Genomic DNA, 22150 nt, shown 5'->3' with positions numbered 1-22150 from the left:
TCATATTACGATGGTTTATTCAATTATTATAAGAATTTATTAAATAACAACGCATATATTTTAATTTTAAATAAGTAAAGATCGACAATATGAATTATAAACTTATAGATTGTGCATATCATAAGAAAATACTAAAAAAATTAAAATATTTAAATAAAATTAACAGTTTTCGCCTCCATTCTTTACCTTTTCTAAGAGATGAAAGAATAACGAAGATATGGAAGATTTTTTTAAATATAATTCAAGACAATGAAATCTTGGTTTAGTCTTGTTTTAGCAATAATGACCAAAATCAAGAGAGTTTATAACCTTTTCATCTAATTTAACGGTAAAACTATGATCACAAGTTGAACAATAGGAAAAACTATGTTGTCAAGTTTGTTCATTGAAAATAACAATTCGTACACAAGAAAATGCAAATAGTGAAGGCAAAATTTATTGGCAGGAGATGCGAAAGTTGATGATTAAGGCAGTAGGTATTTGCACGATTTTTTTTTCTCAATACTAGTAATATAAGCATTACTTCCGTATTTTCTTATTCTTTATTTTTTATTACTATCTTTTTCTTACTGTTGTTATTGTTTTTTTTTCTATAGCTTCTCCACTATTATACTTTTTTCCACGACTGTTGGAATTATGCTTTTTTTGAGCCGAGTGTCTATCGATAACAATCTCTCTAGCTTCACAAAGTAAAGGTAAGGTGAGTGTATATACTATCCTCCTCAAATTTCACTTATAAAATTTTACTAGATATATTGTTATTGTAACAACCAAAATTGTATTTCTGTCAATTTCTCTGTCTTGGTATTCTTTTGCACAAGTTAGTTCAACAGTTATTAACCTTTCTATAGTGATTTTACAAGTGGCATTTGTAGCTAAACAAATTTGTTAAACAAGTTATAGTAAATGAAATATTACTTGATAAGTGTCTCTTTCTTAATTCATGTTAAAGTTGGTCATTAATGAGTTGTATTAATTTCTTGACTTGTAAATTGTACTTATCTGATATTTATTATGTGTATTCAATACTTGTAAAAATTGAATTTTAGTATTTGGTGACAGTATGTGCAGATACAAAATTCAGCATATAAAATACAAGTTCTTATTTTGAAATAGTTGTATGACGAGTACTAAATGAAATACAATTTTACTTTACTGTCTTCCTTTCAACTGAAATATTTTTTCAACTTCAATCAAATATTAACGAACTATCTATTGAGTTAACTATTTTTCTTTCTTATAATTTAAGCAAATATCAAAAATAGTACAGCGGACAAAATTAATCTGTATCTGTGTTGATGAAAGATAATATGTGCTCTATTGAATTAGTTGATTCAAAGATAGATTCAAGATTTTAATTCAGTTTTAAGGTTCTTAACATCGAATTTACTATATTTTTCATATTATAGGTTTAGACCTATCAGTTATTACAATTTTAGTACATTTTACACATAGATTTATGTTACATAAATACTGATTTCACATGAACTCGATAATAGAACTCTGCCTTTTCCCTTGAGTTACGTGCACACAAACTGACTCGAAAACCATAATTATTATGTAAAAAAATAAGCCAATACCCCCTTCCCAAAAGAAGATATATTAATCAACAATAACTAGCATAAAACAATGGGATGAATCATGCATGTTATTAAACCAACAATTTGGTAATGCACATAATATGCATGAAACACAAAAACTATAATTCTGTTTCTCTTCTCTTTTTAATTTTATTTATTATTATTTTATGTCAACATTTTTTAAATTTACTTATGGGCTAGTCTAGAAATTCCAAAGAACACGAGGAAGATTGGCACGGCAGTCAAGAATAGTGGGCCCACGTGAGGGACATTACTTCTCAAGTATTATTATTTTTAGTTTGCGCCAGAAACTATTTATATTTGGCAGTCAAAAAAGTATATAAAATTTGTATAATTTTTATATATAACATATAGAATATATATATATACAAAAAATATACATTTTTCCATCTATTTGCAATCTTATCAAAAAGGCTATACAATATCATTTTTTCTTTACTTTCTTCTTTCCCAGAGACGCGGGCCCAGGAATTGTGGGCCCAAACTGTGACTTAAAAGCTGAGCGCCGCGTATAAACAAGATCTCCAATGATAATGAACACAATACAAGACTACCTAATTTTCTGCATTTTCAAGTCAAAAAAGTTTTCTTTGCACCAAACTTGAGATTAATAAAATAGGTTTAAATAATCTTACTTGTAAGAAAACCTTTAAACATCGGCCTATATACAACTAATTCTGTTTATTTTTACCACCTTTAGTCCATATCCGTCCCAAATTAATATCGACTTAACTCAAAATGATCTCGAAATAATTATTATTTTAAGAATTCAAGATTAAATTTATTAATTATTCTCAATAGTATGATACTGAAAAATTGATAATTCTCGAAAAATGATTTAATAGGAGTAACTTAATAAATTATATATCATTATTATTTTTTTTAGTGGGCTTGAAAAGAATTAAAGTGACAGCTAAAAATTGAACAAAGGAAATGTACATATTTTAAAATTTTATTATATTCGGGTCAGCTTGCACGCACTTCTACTTTAAATACATACTATTATCTTCCATCATTACAAATAAATAGATCACCTAATATTTTGTCGCTGATGAGATTTAAATATGAGATCTTATGATTCTCTCACACTTCATCAATAACTATACCATAGACATTTAACATTATCATGACTTTGATCTCCTTGTCGTCAATAACTTCAAGACGAAAATGTTGACATTTTTCACCCTAAAAAAACTGTATACTATATTAAAAGGTAAAATAACAAAATGCATCATCTCTAACAGATGTTCACTTCTTAAGATTATTTGTCAGCAATTGTTCGGTGTTGTAGATAATATATAGCTGTGGGTTACAATAACTATTTTACAAGTTTGCGGCCAACAATAAATAAAATCATAATACTCTTATTTATCTCACTTTAGATATCATAATTTGACCGTCAAATTAATTAACTAAACATGATATTTCATCTTCACATTTAATGAGACAACACTAGACATTTATTGAAAACAAGACAAAATACTATCCAACTCTGAGATCTTTCTTAGCAAATAAATAAATAAAAAATCTAAGATCTTTAAACGAGACTTTAGGATATTAAGTTTAATTTGATGTTTTGATGGTCTAACCATGACGATTTGGACTAGCTAGCAAAATAAACTTAAAATAGTTAATTGTGACACAAAATATATAGTTGAGTTGAGTGCTTTATTCTTTACATATATAATATATACTAAATATTCTTTTATCCTTAAATGAAGGTTTCGGTCCTGAGTTTTGAGTCTGAGTATAGAGTTGTCTTTAATAAGAAGTACTTACTTCTAAAGTGAAACTCTTCGAGCATCAAAGTTAATCGAGTTCGGAGCAGTATAAGACATTGAACGAGAAACAAACACATGTATAATGAATGAACTTTGATGAAATAACAACGTTTAGTTCATAATAATAATACGAACGATTCACGGCCTAATATTGTCAAATTCAAGAATAAAATACCTACTATAGAATAATAGAATACCACTTTTGATGACCCTTTAACAGTGTAGTATTACGATTAGATTTAACACTTTTTGGTGTCATGTAAAATAAAAATAAAAATATATATATATTCATACGGAATTTCGTGATTGAACTTATCCGTTTCTAATTAAAAGCTTCAATATATAATAATATATTTCGTTGCGTTATTATTCCATTTTAATTTCATTTCAGTCCATATCCTATTATTCTCCTCACATACTTTAGCAGACAAAAAAGATGAGGAAATTTGTCTCTACTAGAATGGAGGAACAGTGGGAAACTACTTTTTGTTTTTTCTATTCTCTTGGTTTTAATTTCTTTTTCTCCTTTGCTTCGCGGGAAAACTAGCAAAGAAATATCAACTTTGTTTATTAATAGAAGCGGATCCAGAATTTCTAAGAGAATGAATGCAATGTTTGTGAAGATGTGGATCTAGAATTTATACTTGACGGGTTTAACTTTAGCCTCTTACCATGAACCCATTACATTTTTGAAATTATAGGTTCAAAAGTATATTCTTTTTAAAATTTTAGTAAGTTTCACATATATATCTATACTCCGTACCGAAAACAAGACCATTTTGAGTGGAATTTGAAAAGTCTTTGAGCATGCATGTGTGCGCACACATATATTTAAATAATTTTAAAAAAATATGATATTATTATATATGATTTAGGGAGAGAAGTATGAGTTCACGTGAACTCATACCCCTTAACCTAGATACGCGTATCTCTTTATATGCTTTGAATGTGGAAGGATCTCTTGGCTTTTAACATTTATTTTACTTAATCGAATTAACAAGTTAATTAATGAACTATATAACATGTTTTGTTTGAAAAATATATTTCTTACTTAAGAAAGAAGAACAACAAGAAGAAAGACCATGAATAAAGTTGTAGCTTTTGCTTAAGTTCTCTATTTGCTTTTAAAATTTTTATTAAGTATTTGAAATTATTTAATTGCTAATTAAGAAATTAAAATGAATTAAAAATTTCAATAATAGTTTAGAACACGTAAATTTTAAATTATGACACCGCCACTAGATAGAGACGTATACCATCTTTGCCATATTGTGATGAACACTTTACGAAAGGCTTACTTTATACTTTATGTAGTCTTCACGAAATGGATATACATAAAGAAAGAATATAAAATATGAACACAAATTGAGTCACTTGACATAAGCTTTAAGCTGCCTTTTGCATGCTACGTAGAGACGGATAAATGATTTATATTTTATGAGTTTAATTTTTAAAGTTTTAATATTAAACCTATTATATTTCTAAAGTTATAGGTTCATATCTACTATTTTTATAATTTTAATGAAATTTTACATATAAATTTTTTTATTTCGCGCAAAAAATTATAAATTCAATTGAACCCGTCGTAACACTAATCCGCCTCGGATGCTACGTGCCACAACTTGTCACACAAGTGCATGTAATCCTAATGAATAAGCTAACCTACATTAAAGAAAAGCCAGAAAGAAAAATACGTGAAACTTTTTTCTTAATAGTGGATACTAATTAGGTAAACATTTAAGGAGGGAAACTAGTACGTAGTTTAGCGATTATTGATATTTTATTAAGTGAAAAGGGCCAAATATACCCCTCTACTTTTATATATTGTCTATATTTAATCTCCGTTATACTATCAGCCCGAATTTATCCCTACCGTTATACTATCGGGCCAAATTTACCCCTACAATTAGCAAACTTTTAAAAATATCCTTTGATCTGTTAAATAATCCAAAATCTCCCAAATTCTTTTTATTTAAATCACTTGTTGTTCTTCTTGCTCCATTATTTTCAAAAATTATTATTGATGTGAATGTTAAAGGTACTAGACTATACAAATTATTCATAATTTTTTTTTATTTACCAATGCACCCATTTCTCTTCTTGTAATAAATAAAATTGGTTTAGAATTTTATTTATTTTTCAATCATATACACACCGTAGAATTTAGTGGGTCTATTTATTATGTATTATATGCAGTTGATCATCATGTATGTATATGTATATTCAAATATATTTTGTCATTGCCTGATTAGTATAGAGTTCGATCGACTAACTTAAGAGTGCACAATGTGTAGGTATTTAATTAAAATAAAGTTGAATCAGACAATGTAAAGTCTCCAAAGAACTTCAACTTCAATCACTAATACATGCAAAGTCTCCATACATTTGGTGCAACGAATTCATTAAAATTGGGATGTTATAAATACTTTTAGAATTTAGAAAAACTACCTAATTTAAATTTTTCAATTTACTATACTTTGTTTATTCGGTTATATTATTTAATACTTTTTCTCTTTTTTTCCCCTCTAATTCAGAAAGTAGGGAAATGCCAATTATTTCAAAAATAGTGGACCAAGAAAAATAACAAGTGATTTAAATAAAAGGAATTTGAGAGATTTTGGATTACTTAACAAATCAAGGTGTATTTTTAAAAGTTTGCTGATTGTAGGGATAAATTTGGACCGATAGTATAACTGTAGGGATAAATTTGGCCCGATAGTATAACGGAGGTTAAATATAAATAATATATGAAAGTAGAGGGGTATATTTGACCCTTTTCCCTATTATTAAACATCTTTCTTGAGAGGTAAATAGACTGTTGATCGCGATATTGAAGTGCAAATCAAGAACAAACGTCCCAAAATAAAGGAAGTAACCAAATTGGACCATCTACTTGATCAATTTATTGCTTTTAAGCTTTGTTGATAATGAAATGAATAATTGAATAGATGGATAGACAAATACATGGACCGTAGCTTATAGCTTTACGTGCCTTTTTGGTTTTCCAAATTAGAAATTTTAAATATACAATTCTTTACTTAAGTAATACAATTCTGTCTGTTTTTGGCTTTTACTTTGTTTGGGCATGGTCTATAACTCGATAACACCAAAAATGTTTCGGAATAAAAAGTGTTAGTTGTTTTTCCCCATCTATTTTAAACCTTGACGAGCAGAATTATCGGTAATTATTGTATTATTCTACACAAAATTGTTGAAATGCACATAATATGATTCAAATATAATATGACTCGAATATCACCGTTATAAAAATATATTTGTAACTTCGTTTTGCAGATTACCAAACATTTATCATTGATTAGGACATGGAAACAACTTCAATACCACGTAGTTAAACTAAGGTAAAGTCCAAAGAAATCACAACAGCAAAAGCATAGGTTTCATAGATTTCTTTCAATTATTACATAAAGACCCTTCATTAGTTTTCTTGAATAGCAATATTTCTTTTTAGGAAGAACTGTTAATCTGAAGTAGTCTGTGTTATAGTGACATTAAAGTTAGGACGTTTCGTGCCTTAAATCTTAATATAGACAAATCAATAGTCAAAGAGACCAATGTTAAATATCCACATGATTTTGTAAAAGAGAATTGCTACTTAATTGTGGATTATCAGTTAAGACTATGGTTAAGTTGACACTAAATACATGAAGTTTTTCTTGTCAAAAAAATCTAATTGTAAAATTAGTTCACATACTCGTGAGGATAGCCGAGTTGGTTGAGTAGGAGATACCCAAATAGGAGGTCGCAGGTCTGAAATCCTCTGCATACTTTCTCGGTCGAGTTCGTCGCACGAGACTTGCCTAATACGATTTACTTCTCTAATGTGATATGTGAACTATTGCACTTAAGTGAGGTTTACCCAGAATGTACCCGAAGGATAGTAGCTGCAAGTTCCCTAGTTTAACAACAACAACAAAAATAGTTTACACATCACCAAAAGAAAAGAAAGAAAGATGGTAATTATTCTTCCGGGAATCAAGGGTGAATACTTTGGGAGATCGACTATACAAAATCAATCTCTTAGCCTTACTTAGTAAAATATGAACAAGAAATTGAGATAAAGAAAAGGAAGAGATTTTATTTTTTCTTCAATTGTATATTCTTTCCATCTATTACAATGTCTTTATATAGGCATGAAAAATGAAGAAATATGTCATTAAGCATTTGAGAGGAAGATCATGGAGGAAAATAGACATCCACCATAATTTCTTATAACATTCCCCCTTGTATGTCCATAGATAATGTGCCTCGTTAAAACCTTATTAGAAAAATAAATCTCAGTGAAGGAAAAAGAGTACACATATTTAGAAATACGCTTTTTGGTTGCCTCATTAAAAATCTTATAAGGAAAACCCAGTGGGACAAAACCTTGCAAGGGAAAAAGAGTACATCGCATATTAACTCCCCTGATGAGAGTATCAATTCACATCCTTGAGCATTCGCATCCCAATCTTGTACACTAGTTTCTTGAAGGTTGACGTCGGTAGAGATTTCCTGAACAAATCAGCCATATTATCACTTGAACGGATCTGTTTCACATTGATATCACCATTCTTTTGTGTGAAAAATAAATTTGGTGATATGTGCTTAGTCCTATCTCCTTTTATGAATCCTCCCTTCAATTGGGATATGCATGCTACATTGTCTTCATACAAAATTGTGGGTAGTTTGTCACACTTCAACCCATATTTGTCTCGAATAAGGTGTATTATAGACCTCAATCATACACATTATCGACTTGCTTCATGAATATCAATTATCTCAGCATGATTAGATGAAGTAGCCATGATTGATTGCTTAGTAGATCGTCAAGATATGGTAGTGCCTCCACATGTAAACAAATAGCCTGTTTGAGATCGAGCCTTGTGTGGGTCAGATAAATACCCAGCAATGGCATAACCAACAAGATCGAGACTGCAATCATTGCTATAAAATAAGCCCATATCGGTAGTCCCTTTTAGATACCACAATATGTGTTTAATTCATTCTAGTGTCTCCTTGTAGGAGAAGAGTTATATATTGCTAAGACATTAACTGAAAAAGTTATGTCAAGCCTTGTAGTATTAGCAAGATACATTAGTGCACTAATTGCACTAAAATATGGTACTTCAGTACCAAGAAGTTCTTCATTCTTTTCTTGAGATCGGAATGGGTCCTTATTCACATCAAGTGATCGAACAATCATTAGAGTACTTAATGGATGTTCTCCATCCATGTAAACCGTTTCAATACCTTTTCTATGTAGGCAGATTGATGAACAAAAGTCTCGTTTGCCAATGTTCAATTTGCAAATCAAGACATAAGTTTGTCTTTTTGGGATCTTTCATCTCGAATTCCTTCTTTAAATAATCAATTGTCTTTTGGAGTTATGTAGGAGTTCCAATAAGGTTTATGTCATCAACATATACAGCAAGTACAACAAACTCTGATGTTGTTTCCTTTAAAAAACACAAGGACAAATGGCATCATTTATATAACCTTCCTTTAATAAATATTCATTAAGGAGGTTATACCACATTTTTCCTGATTGCTTTAGACCATACAAAGATCTTTGCAATTTGATTGAAAATATTTTTGGGGACTTTGAATTATGTGCGTCAGGCATTTTAAATCCCTCGAGAATTTTCATGTGAGCTGTAAAGGTAGGTTTTAACCACATCCATTAAATGCATGTCAAACTTTTCATGGATAGCAAAACTAATGAGATAACGGAACATTATAGACTTATAACATCCATAATAGGAGAATACATCTCTTCATAATCGACACCAGGCCTTTGTGAAAATTCTTGTGCAACAAGGCGTGCCTTATATCTTTGTACCTCATTTTTCTCATTTCTTTTACGTACAAAGACCCATTTATAGCCAACAAGTTTAATACCATTAGGTGTTTGGACTACAGACCCAAAAATTTTACGTTTTGCAAGTGAATCCAACTCAGATTGGATTATTTCTTGCCATTTTGGCCAATCATGTCTTTGTCGATATTCTCCAACAGATTGAGGTTCAAGACCCTCATTATCTTGCATAATACTAGATGCAACATTGTATGCAAAGACATAATCTACTATTATATTCGATCGATTCAAATCTGTCTCAGTATCTATTGAGTTTATTGACAATTCCTTAATTTCTTGAGTCTCAGTCTTATTGATTTCCTCATAAATCTCAGGATTGGTTAAGTCATGAGTTTTTTTATGAGACTCATTCGTAGTATCATCTTGATAATTTATTTTTTCTTTTTTAGGATTTTGATCCTTAGAACCCAATGGTCTATCACGCTTTAGGCGTGCTTTTGACTCATTAGCTATGACAGTAGGAGATTGTCCAACAAGGACATCAATATGGATTGAAACATTCTTTGCAGGGATATGTGATTTCGTTATCCTTTTCAGATCCGTAAATGCGTCTGGCATTTGATTTGCTATTTTCTGCAAATAAATTATCTTTTGCACCTCTTTTTCACAAATATAGACACGTGGATCAAGATGAGACAATGATGAATTTTTTCACGAAATTTCCCATTTGATTTCACCAATTTCTCCCCTAGTTTTGGAAAAAATTCCTCATCAAATCGACAATCTACAAATCGAGCAGTGAACAAATCTCTCATTAATATTTCAAGGTAGCGAATAATGGAGGGCGATTCAAACGCAACATATATTCCTAGCCTTCTTTGGGGATCCATCTTGGTGCGATATGGCTGTGCTACAGGCATATATACTGCGCACCCAAAAATTCTTAAATGAGATATATTAGGTTCATGACCCAAAACTAATTGCAACGAGGAATATTTATGATAATTTATCGGTCTAAGATGAACTAGCATTGCTACATGCAAAATGGCATGACCCCAAACAGAAGTGGGTAGTCTCGTTTTCATGAGTAACAAACTTGCTATCAATTGCAGATGTTTAATCAAAGACTCTGCAAGGTCATTTTGAATGTGAACATGAGCTACATGATGATCCACTTTTATCCCAATTGGTAAGAAATAATCATTAAATGCTTGGGATAAAAACTCAGCAGCATTATCAAGTTGAATAGACTTAATTGGATTATCGAAAAACTGTGCCCGTAATCGAATAATTTGTGCCATTAATTTTGCAAATGTCAGATTGTGAGATGACAATAGGCACACATGAGACCATCTAGAAGATGCATCTATTAAGACCATAAAATATCTAAACGACCCACTAGATGGTTGAATAGGTCCACAAATATCCCCTTGTATACGTTCCAAAAATACAGGGGACTCAATCCCAACCTTTGTTGGTGATGGTCTAACAATTAATTTGCCTTGATAACAAGAAGTTTAAGAAAATTCATTATTTAAAAGAATCTTTAAATTCTTTAATGGATGCACATTTGAATTTTCTATAATTCGTCTCATCATAATTGATTCAGAATGTCCCAATCGATCATGCCAAAGTACAAAAGTATTGGAATCAGTAACCTTTTGATTTACGATAGAATGTGCCTCAATTGCACTAATTCTTGTCCAATACAGGCCACAAGATAAATACAGGAACTTCTCAATAACCCTTTTCTGACAAGAGACATTCTTGGTAACGATGAGATATTCGATATTATTCTCATCTATTGTCTCAATATGAAATCCATTTCGACAGATATCTTTAAAATTCAACAAGTTCCTCTTGGACTGGGAGGAGAACATTACATTCTCTATGATAAGGATTGTTCCACTAGGCAGAGTTATATTAGCTCTTCTGGAGCCTTCAATTAGATTACTACTATCAAAAATTATAGTAACATATGCCTTACACATACTTAAATGAGAGAAATATTTCTTCTCTTTGAATATTGTATGTGTCGTATATGAATCAATTAAGCAAAATATTTTACAATTGAACTTTGATCCAAGTTTGCTTTGAGAGATATCCATATTTTCTTCCCATGGTTTAATATACAAAAAGAAGTATATGAATAAATATTAGTATTTTCAGAGAAAAGGGAAAAAAAAAGTTAAACCAATGATTCAATAGTGACCTTTTAATGCAATTTCGAGCAAATTCTAATTATGATACAAATAATTACGTAGTTAAAATAATACAATTATAAGTACATTATACATATGACTAATACAACTACAACAAAATTATTTACATGTATAAGTTATTTATATTTTCTTACATATTGCATGAAAAACAATTGTTCCGTGTAAAAAAAAAGAACATACTTAGCTGCTTCTCTTTTCTTTATTCCTAATATGTTATCCATGTACATGAAAAAAATGAGGTCCCGATGTACTAGATTTTATTTTTCAAAGAAAGATGGGAATTGAGGGTCAAGTAACAAAAGTTGTTCGAGGATGCTTGTAAACTTTTTTCTTAAATAGAATTAAAGTAATGGAAAGAAAAATCAAAAGCGTTAAAAGATCACTTAGACTAGGATACTAATTAATTAGATATTACCCCTCGTTTGTGAGATTTGTGAAACATTGAATCTTCATTTATTTTTTTATTTTTTTCGAAAATACATATATTTTTAAGAACTACATAAGCAGTATTATTAAGCACAATAAAAATTACATGATGTTTATTCATTAGCTACTTTAAATAGGCAAAAATAAAAATCAAACTACTCAATCATCTTTAACCACGGATCCATCTGTCACGACCCAAAATTCCATCAGGGTGCTCAAAGAAATCTGCCACATCCAAGTGGGTGATGTCAAATTCATTGTCATAGACAAAATTAGCTTCAAGGCCTTTATTCTTTAGAGGTACTTGATAAATCTCAACTAAATATTTTGGTATGCGATAAATATTTGCCCAATGCCTTTTTTTACCGCATTGATAACATTCAATTTCTGAACCCTTTGCCTTTGGCTTCTCATCTTTCCCTTTCCACTTTTGGAAGTTATTTTTCTTTGGGGAATGATTAACACTAGGGAAATTTTTTCCTTAACCACGACCACGAATAGGGCCACGAACTTTTTCACGCTTAGCATAATGGGAATACATCTCATCTACTTTAGACAATAGTGTAGACCCAGTGGGTCAATTTTTATGATTTCTCATAAGCAAGTCGTTGTTTCGTTCAGCCACAAGGAGAAGAGAAATCAACTCAGAGTACTTCTTGAAACCTTTCTCTCGGTACTGCTGTTGCAAGACCATATTGGAGGCATGAAACGTTGTGAACATTTTTCAAGCATATCATAGTCAGTGATATTATCTGCACTAAGTTTCAATTTAGAAGTAATTCTGAACATCACAGAATTATATTCAGAAACAGACTTAAAGTCTTGGAGCCTCAGATGAGCCCAATCATATCGTACTTGTGAAAGAGTGACCAACTTTAAGTTGTCCTATCTTTCCTTTAAGCCATTCCACAAAACAATTGGATCTTTGGTTGTGAGATATTCTATTTTCAACCCTTCATCAAGGTAATGGCGCAAGAAAATCAAGGTCTTAGCATAGTCTTGGGTAGATGCTTTATTTCTATCTTTAATGGCGTCTCCAAGACCCATTGCATCTAAATGGATTTCAGCATCCAACACCCATGTCGTATAGTTCTTGCCCGAAATTTTAAGGGCAATGAACTTTCTTTTCATAATATCAGTCATAATTAAAAGAGGAGAAAAATTATACCTTAGTCTTCTCAAAGAGTTTCTTGAGACGGTAGAGTCTCGTACTGATAACATGCTATGAAATAAAAGCAATTTAGTAAAATATGAACAAGAAATAGAGATAAATAGAAGGAAGAGATTTTATTTCTTCTTCAATTGTGTGTTCTTTTCATCTATTACAATGCCTTTATATATGCATGAAAAATGAAAAAATATGTCATTAAGCATTCGAAAGGAAAATCATGGAGGAAGACATCCACCGTAATTTCTTATAACAAAACCTATATAAACTAATTAGTTTTGCTTTCCCCACTCTTAATTTTCCATCAAGAGTTTCCTTATTCTTTTAATAGAAGTTCATAAATTATATATCTACCATTCTTAGCGTGGTAGCCTCGATCATCTTCCTTTTTAGTGGACAATTAGCTTTAATCATTTCACACTTTTAACTTTTTGACAAATTTGGCACGTATAACTTCTCTACCATCCATTATTGTTATAAAGCAAATATTGCTTTTACCACCCATTATTTTTCACTTACTTAATAGTGAAGTAGTATAAAGTAAATTTTGCTTTTACCACCCATTATTTTTATCGGACCTTTTATCAAAAATTTAACGCATAAATATTTTTAGGCAACAAGCTAAAATAAAACTTGTCAATGAACATTAGATCTACATTTGTTGGTTTTGTTGGGGGGGGGGGGTGGAGGGGTGGAGGGGGAGACGACTAGAAAATAATACTAGTAAATTTTTAGTAGTACATTTTTCAATAAAATGAATTTATTAATCACTAATTACTGATAATTGTGGCCCTAAATTGCCATGAAAACACCACCATTTATCACGGGGAGAAAATGATCTCCTATTCTCATTTACGATTTGAATTCAAGAAAATGATACTGCAAAGATTTCCTATGTTATTTTCAAATATCTTCTGTATTATTTTTTCTGTATTATTTTTTATGATCTCCATAAAAAAGGTCATATTATAACTAAAAAAGAATTTATACCGGCCTACAAACCTCTATACTCCGAAAAGTCATATAACTAAAATAATATTATAACGGACAACAAAACTACATCTCCTTATCATTATGCCAAATTTTGCTTATACGTGCACAGTTTGGTCAAATCACCAATCTATCAACATCAGAATTAGCCAAGTATTTGGACCACACCTTCTTGTTTGGTATGTTTAGCAGCAAAAATAAAAGAAATGGGCTCAGGGAAGTATGGGCTGGGAATTTATTACTTCATCTTTTGTGTCCACAAATGCTGTCTGACCCATAAATGTATATCAATTATTTGTCAATTTTTCATAAGAGTAGGGGCTATCTTTTGTCTTTGATAAAAGTACAGAGATTAACCAACTTGGTTGTTAGTTAGAATCCAGAAATGAATTAGGCTAATGGTTATGGCTGACTTTTTTTGTAACAGCTCAACGCCTGTTAATGATATTGTTCGCTTTGAGCTGAAGCTGGCACGACATCCAAAGCTTACTTTCTTATATGCTCAGCATTTCTCTCGTGTTTTATTGATGTGAAATTCGCCGGAAGTGTTACATACACCCACCTTAGGGATTCCTCTTCACTTTCATAATTATGTGATCGTTCTTATAGATAGAAGATTTCAAACTGAAGCTATACAATTTGCTGGGTTATCACCTTCTTTGACAAGATCTTTCAATTTTTTAAGTGCTAAAAAAGAGTAGCCAGAAGTGCAAGATCCGTCAGTGTGAATAAGATATTAGGATATCTTGAGTATTGAAAGGTTTCCATTGTAATCTTAAAAAAAAGAAGTTAAATTTTACAAAACTATGTTGGTTTTGGTGGATTATTTTTTTGCGTATAAATGATTTTCTGTAAGTTAATGTTTGTAAATATCCTTATCATTATTGATTGAATTGGAAAACCGTAACACAATTATAATCGCTGATAGAGAAGCTTCGTTTTTTGTCTCATTCTTTGATTCACGTTTTAGATTAGCTTAAGGTTAATATGAAAATTTATTTTAAAAAATTTAACTTTTTATTTATAATTCTCGAATAGTGAATCATTTATTTAAAAAGTTTATCCTTTGATGGTAACCCCTTATATAATTAAAGAGAAATTTTCAGAAACCACTATTGTTTAGTGGTTATTAACTTCCTATAGCTACCATTTACTTAATTACTTCTTATAGCTATATTTTCAGTTGTTATGGTAATGTATTCGATGTATTCAAGCTACTGTATCCATGAATACAGTAGCAAAAGTCGGCGAAAAACAGGGGAGTCCAGCTATCATCCGCTGTATTCATATGTATTCGTGAACTGTATTCATGAATACAGTAGCGAAAATCTGCGTAAAAATAGGTCTCTCCAGCTGTTTAAAAAACGGAAAGTGAATCAATTAACGTGATACACTCCTAATATAACTCAACAAATACAATTATAACACGCTAAATTAATTATTAATCCAGTTAATGAAAAGATTTATCAGACGACAAACACCAAAAAACAGAGCCATCTTCAGAGATTCAGTCCATCCTTTTTTTCCTGGTATCGTTCGAGGATTTTTTTTTTCCGCTGATATTGTTCGAGGTTCTGCTAGAAATTGATACAAGTATCTATTGAAATAGTTTGAAATTCGATTTTCTAGATGGCACGTTTAACCGTGATGCTTTGTCATTCTGGCAAGAGGAACATTGAGAATAGTTATGTGGATTATTCGATTGATGGGATACTGATAAAGGAGTATGCGTCGTACAATGATTTGGTTGCTTCTATTTCGAAGCAACTTGCCATAGATTTGAGGTCAAAGCCAATTAAAATACAAAGTGGAAGGAAATTGCACGCATATGGAAATACACAATGACATGGGTTACATGGTGTATGTAGAATTGAAAAAAGAAAACAGAGAATTCGGGATGTATCCATTGTGTATAACTACAATGAATAAAGAAATTGTAGCTAGAGGAAGTTTAATTCAAGGCGACCTAATGCAACTAGACGAAACAGATGGGGTGAGTAAATTTGATACAATCGATACACTTGCACTTGAGTCTTTAAACTAGGTGAACTAATTGAGGTTTTTAAACCGGAAAGGGATTTGATTATTTCAAAAACTAATCATATAGAGGTCATGGCTAGACAAGTATATAATGATAAGGCCACATTGAAGGTGGTGATGGAGCTATATGCAATTGCTGAAAGGTTTCAATTTCGAGTTGAAAGGTCTAATGCTATCAGGTTTGAGTGTACTTACTTACAACCTCTTCACCAATATGTTGTATTTAACTGTATGGATATGTATTCTTACTAGTTGTATAATGTATTCATGGTAGAATTTTATAAAATACATCATGTATAATGTTGTATTCATAATATATGCTTTCCTTCACGCTATGTTTCTGTAATAGTGTCACGACCCAAAATACATAAAGGGTCGTGATGGCGCCGGACACCACTGTCAGGCAAGCCAACAATAAATACTTAATTGGATTCTCATTTTAATATTTCTGAAATCATATTTTCCTTCAATTAAATAGCAAAAGGTGGAATTTACAGAATAAATACTAATATTCTTAATAAATTCAATACAGAACAACCCATAATCATCCCAGACCTCGGTATCACAAGTGCATGAGCATTAACTAGGAATATAAAATAAAATACAACAGCTGTCAGGAATACAAATTGGATAGGAAAAATATAAGTACTCTGAAGGAGACTCTACCGGTTGCGTAGTATAAAATACAGCACACCTAAGTCCCCGCCATAACCGCGCCTCTGCGCCCACAAGGCTACTAAACATATATGTACCTGCACAAACATGTGCAGCAAGTGTAGTATGAGTACGTAAATCAACGCGTACCCAGTAAGTATCCCGCCTAACCCCAAAGAAGTAGTGACGAGGGGTCGACTTCGACACTTACTATGGGCTATAAATAGGATATCAATGATATAATTAGGAATGGATTAGTAGAACGACTGTAAGTTCAATGTCATGAAATAAGTAAACAATTCTTTTGTTCATAAAAAATTTCCAAATTTATTTTCCATTACTTAACAATTTATCTTAGGCCGAGGAGGCAAAATCATTTATTGTAAATTCCAAAGCAATCAAGTTCAATCATGCACAAATCATGCCGTGGTCGTACGGCCCGCTCCAATATAAATATTTAAACTGTGCACTGCCGAGGGTCGAACTGCGCGAACCATAGATGCATCTATTTAATCTGTCGAGGCGTTCGACCCGCTCTACAAAATATAAACATATTCAACAGTCAATCAAGAATTCTTTAAGGAGCAATTATCCAAGAAAATGTCAATTTTCATTTAACTGTCAAGGAACACGAAGTTTAACCTTTTTTAAAATTCATTTACCAAGTTCAATATGATTTAAGTAATTTAAATTAACAATAAGGTTATAAATATCGCAAATATAGCATGATCTGGGTCCTAGATTACCCGGACATAAATATATTAGTAGCTACGCACAGACTCCTGTCACCTCGTGCGTACGTAGCCCCCACAAATAGAAGCACATATTGAATTATTTCACCTATGGGGTTAATTCCCTCTTACAAGGTTAGAAAGGAGACTTACCTTACTCCGAAGTTCCATAGCCGGCTCCCAAGCCTTTCCAACAACTCAAACCGATGCCCAACGCTCCAAAACTAGTCAATAAATGTGCAAACCCATAAAAATATACTCTAATACTCACAACAATTCGATTTAAATAAATTCTCAACTCCACTCGAAAAGTTGATAAAAATCACCCTCGGGCTCACATGTCCGGATTTCAAACATTTTTGAAGATAAACTTTACTCATGACACCACGAACTCAAATATATAATTTATTCCAAATTCCATGTCCAATTTCGTGGTAAAAATCCAAAAATACCAATTTCTAGGATTTTCTTCAAAGTCCCAAATTTCCTCAAATTTTCAAGTCTAAATCCATATATAATCCAAGTATTTAACTTGTAATATGTGGGAATCACTTACCTTGACATTGATGATGAAGATAGAGCTCCAAAGTCGCTCCAAGACCGGCTCCCATGGAAGAAATGAAGTGAAAATGGCCAAAATCCCGTATTAAAAATAACTCAGTGCCCAGAAATCTCTCTTTGCGTTCGCGACCCTTTGATCGCGTTCGCGAAGGCCAACTGACCCGCCCCTTTGCGTTCGTATACCCCTCTACGCGTTCGCGTAGGCCAAATGGCCTTAGGCCTAGCTCCCTCCTTTCCTCTTCGCGTTCGCGTCCCCTTGGCCGCGTTCGCGAAGACTTATCCAGCTCTTGCCTCGCGTTAGCGTCCACCGGCTCGCGTTAGCGTCACTGGCTCTCGTTCGCGAAGGCCAAACCCAGCAGCCCCATAAATTCCTCTTCGCGAACGCGGGACTTCCTTCGCGTTCGCGAAGAAGGAAACAAGACACCAGCAACAGCAGTCCAAAACAGCTGCAATTTGGCCCGAAACCACCCCGAAACACACCCGAGGCCCCCGCCCAATCACACAAACCAGTCCCATAACATAACACGGACATGCTCGAGGCCTCAAATCACATCAAACAACATCGAAATCATGAATCGCACCCCAATTCAAGCTTAATGAACTTTAGAACTTCAAGCTTCTACATTCGATGCTGAAACCTATCAAATCACGTCCGATTGACCTTAAATTTTGCACACAAGTTACATTCGACATTACGGACCTATTCCAACTTCCGGAATCGGAATACGACCCCGATATCAAAAAGTCTACTCCCGGTCAAACTTCTCAAAAACCTTGAAATTTCTAACTTCCGCCAAATAACCTCAAAATGACCTACGGACCTCCGAATCCACTTCCGGACGTGCTCCCAATACCAGAATCACCATACAGAGCTATTCCCAAATTTGGAATCCCAAACGGACATCGATAACATTGAAGTACACTTGAACCCAAATTTATGAAATTCTTTCAAAATGCCAAACTTTCACAATAGGCACTGAAACGCTCACGGGCCATCCAAAACCCGATCATGACATACGCCCAAGTCCAAAATCATCATATGAACCTGTTGGAATCTTCAAATCTCGATTCCGAGGTCGTTTACTAAAAGTCACACTTTAGTCAATTCTTCCAACTTAAAGCTTCTGAATTAAAATTTTCTTCCCAAACTAACTCCGAACTTCCCGGAATTAAATTCCGACCGTACGTACAAGTCATAATACCTACAATGAAGCTGTTTAGGGTCTCAAACCACTGAATGATGCGCTAGAGCTCAAAACGACCGGTCGGGTCGTTATATTCTCTCCCACTTAACATACGTTTGTCCGCAAACGTGCTAAGAACTGCTCTGGAGTTGTCTGAAATCACTATTTAAACCTCGTGCACCTACCCGTCCTACCACCACTCAATTGAGTTCATTTGCTCGAGAAAACTTGAAAATCCTCCCTTTATTCTAGTCAAATAAGCCTTTGAGCCAAATTCCAACATCTGAAATTCTCTACCAGGTCTGTTCCAACATATGAACACCATATCCATCACTACATGATGTGCCAACACATGATTGTATATCCTTACTGAATTCTTACCATGCACCACATAATTTACATGAGCATAATAACATCCCCTAATAACAATAGCCGAAAACCCACGAATTCGATGCTCACAACACACTTCATGACTCATATAATTCCTGTTCCAACTCTTGCAATATTGCCACGACAGAGAAGATGTGTAGAACTCATAACCACCGGACGAATCACAATTTATGGAGTCTCTCCTCCCGACAAGAACCATTACCTTATTCTTGACCGAATAACAATATCCACTCTTTAATATGCTTCATTTAAATCTGATCGCACTGATCCCAAGTCCAATAATCTCTTCTCACTCAGCACAAGCTGCTCAGGCAATAAGCCACCTCAGACACTGCCAAAATCTCATATGATGCCACAATGTGCCCACAAGCTACAACTCGAATGTGATACATAAGGAAACGAACTTTGGAAGGAGTTACTCAACCCACGTACCAAATTATTTTTTAACAACCGAAAAGATGTTATGAACCTTTCTCAGGAAATGAGAAGCAAAACACCCAATAATAGATGTGGGAAATTATACTCAATAACACACTGTTGCGGCGTGCAACCCATCCCAAACATGACACTGTTGTGGCGTGCAACCCGATCCCACCATGATACCCGTTGCGACGTTCAACCCAATTTTAACAACATATCCGTGGCAGCATGTCACCTGATCCAACCATAAACCTGTGGCGGTGTGCCACCCGATCCATACATAATAATCTTAAGGAAAACACACATCGAGCCGTAACGCTCATACTCACTAAATCGCCTGAATATCAACCATAAGCACACCAAGTGCATAATATAAATCCTGGGGAGACGGGTAGCGTCATGCACTATAAAACTCAAGCACAACTAAGGTGCAATAAATGACCTGCATCTCGAGAGCCATCCTGCTCATATAACACCACAAACTATACGGGATCTCAATACGAGTGCGAATAATCAAACCGCCTCACAACCCACATGGCATAATAAAGACTACACGGAAGGGCCGACAACAGAAATAACATCCAAGGCCCAAAGACCCCTCCGAAAATAACGCTATGCTGAAATGAACACATCCGACCTGATATAGAGACCACATTCACATTTAGATCCATCCACAGACCTCAAGTCGATTCTGATCATACAGCACTGGGCTCATAACCTTTCAAGGATCCACAATGACCTTTTTCCCATGACACACAAGAACATCCGTCGAATTCGGAACAAACTTCCACAATTTACAACCAACTGAATAGAGCGCCTTTTAGGTCTAAACTCTCACATTAGCGATAGTACCAAATCTCCATACTTGGTTTCAATGTTTAGTCAATCAAGTGACTACACGTTATATTTATACAATATTCCCGTAGGATACGCTCCCACGACCTTCCGCACCAGGTAACAAGTCTGCACATTCATACCACCGGTCACACTAATGCTATAAAGCAAATCAAGAAGCCGCAAATCAGTACACAAAGCCTCTTACATAGGACACCGATATCAGGTGACGCTAAAGACAATACCAGCTTACTCTAAACATCTGAATTCTTCCCTGATCATCCGAGCTCGTGACATTTTTGTCAACACCGAACCGTAACCTTGATCCTCATCTTCCAATTTCCCATGCCGCTCGCTGCACCTAACATGCCAATACGTGACGGTACAAGAATTTCACCATAACTCCTGAACTACTAATAGAATAAACACTTTATCATATAGAAACCTTTTACTTAACTCATTTTAGGAGAACCATAGCGACACGCGACTAAATTCCCATAACCGTAGAAAATTCAAACCTCAAGTAGTGGTCTAAACCACCATAACTCTTCCGGAAATCCCTTTACACCACAAATCCATACAAATAGAATACCTCCCAAATCGACCAAGTTGTGGTGGCGCTCAAGCCCAAGTGTACAACCACAAACCACATGTAAAACTTCACGCTGGAGAAACTGGTCACTGCCATAACCGTGCTGATTTGACCATTACCAACAGAGCCACTTCTTCTAATTTACTTCGAACTTGCCTTCGGAATAATAATAGCTCAATTCTAAACATCATGAACCCAAATCCGCACTCACCCTGAGTGACCTTATTTCACGAGACCACGTTGTTTCCAAAACCCACGAACTATCTCATACCCTCCTTATGCGCATATTCGCATCTTCAACTGGTTCACCCATTCTGAAAACCCCTCTATGAATCCAAAGTTATTTTCTCCCATTCCTCAAATGCCACACCGCAGACCGACGATAATGTAGAACACTTCAGGCCACCTTTCATAATCCATTGTAGGAGCTCAAATACTTAACCATACTACTGGCTCGAAATTCTTAGGCACCACACTTTATTTTAATTTAATTCTTTTTTAACCCACTAGAACCATTGTTAAGAGTCACCCACTCTGACTTTTTCCCGAATATAATCAGCGGCATTGGATGATGTCGGCATGGAGTTTCCACAGGCGGGTTATCTCTATGAGCAGGTTAGCGGTTTCGTGGTGTTGATGAAGCTTCTAAAAAGAATTTCTACTGACTATTCAGGAAGAGGTCGAATATGTAAATGTGGCTAGTGATTCAGAATGTTCATGAAATGTTTAACATAAAGATTT

This window comes from Nicotiana tabacum, chromosome 24 (assembly GCF_000715075.1).
Source record: "Nicotiana tabacum cultivar K326 chromosome 24, ASM71507v2, whole genome shotgun sequence".
NCBI lineage: Eukaryota > Viridiplantae > Streptophyta > Magnoliopsida > Solanales > Solanaceae > Nicotiana > Nicotiana tabacum.
The sequence above is the reverse complement of the archived record's forward strand: the minus strand, read 5'-3'. Positions refer to the sequence as shown.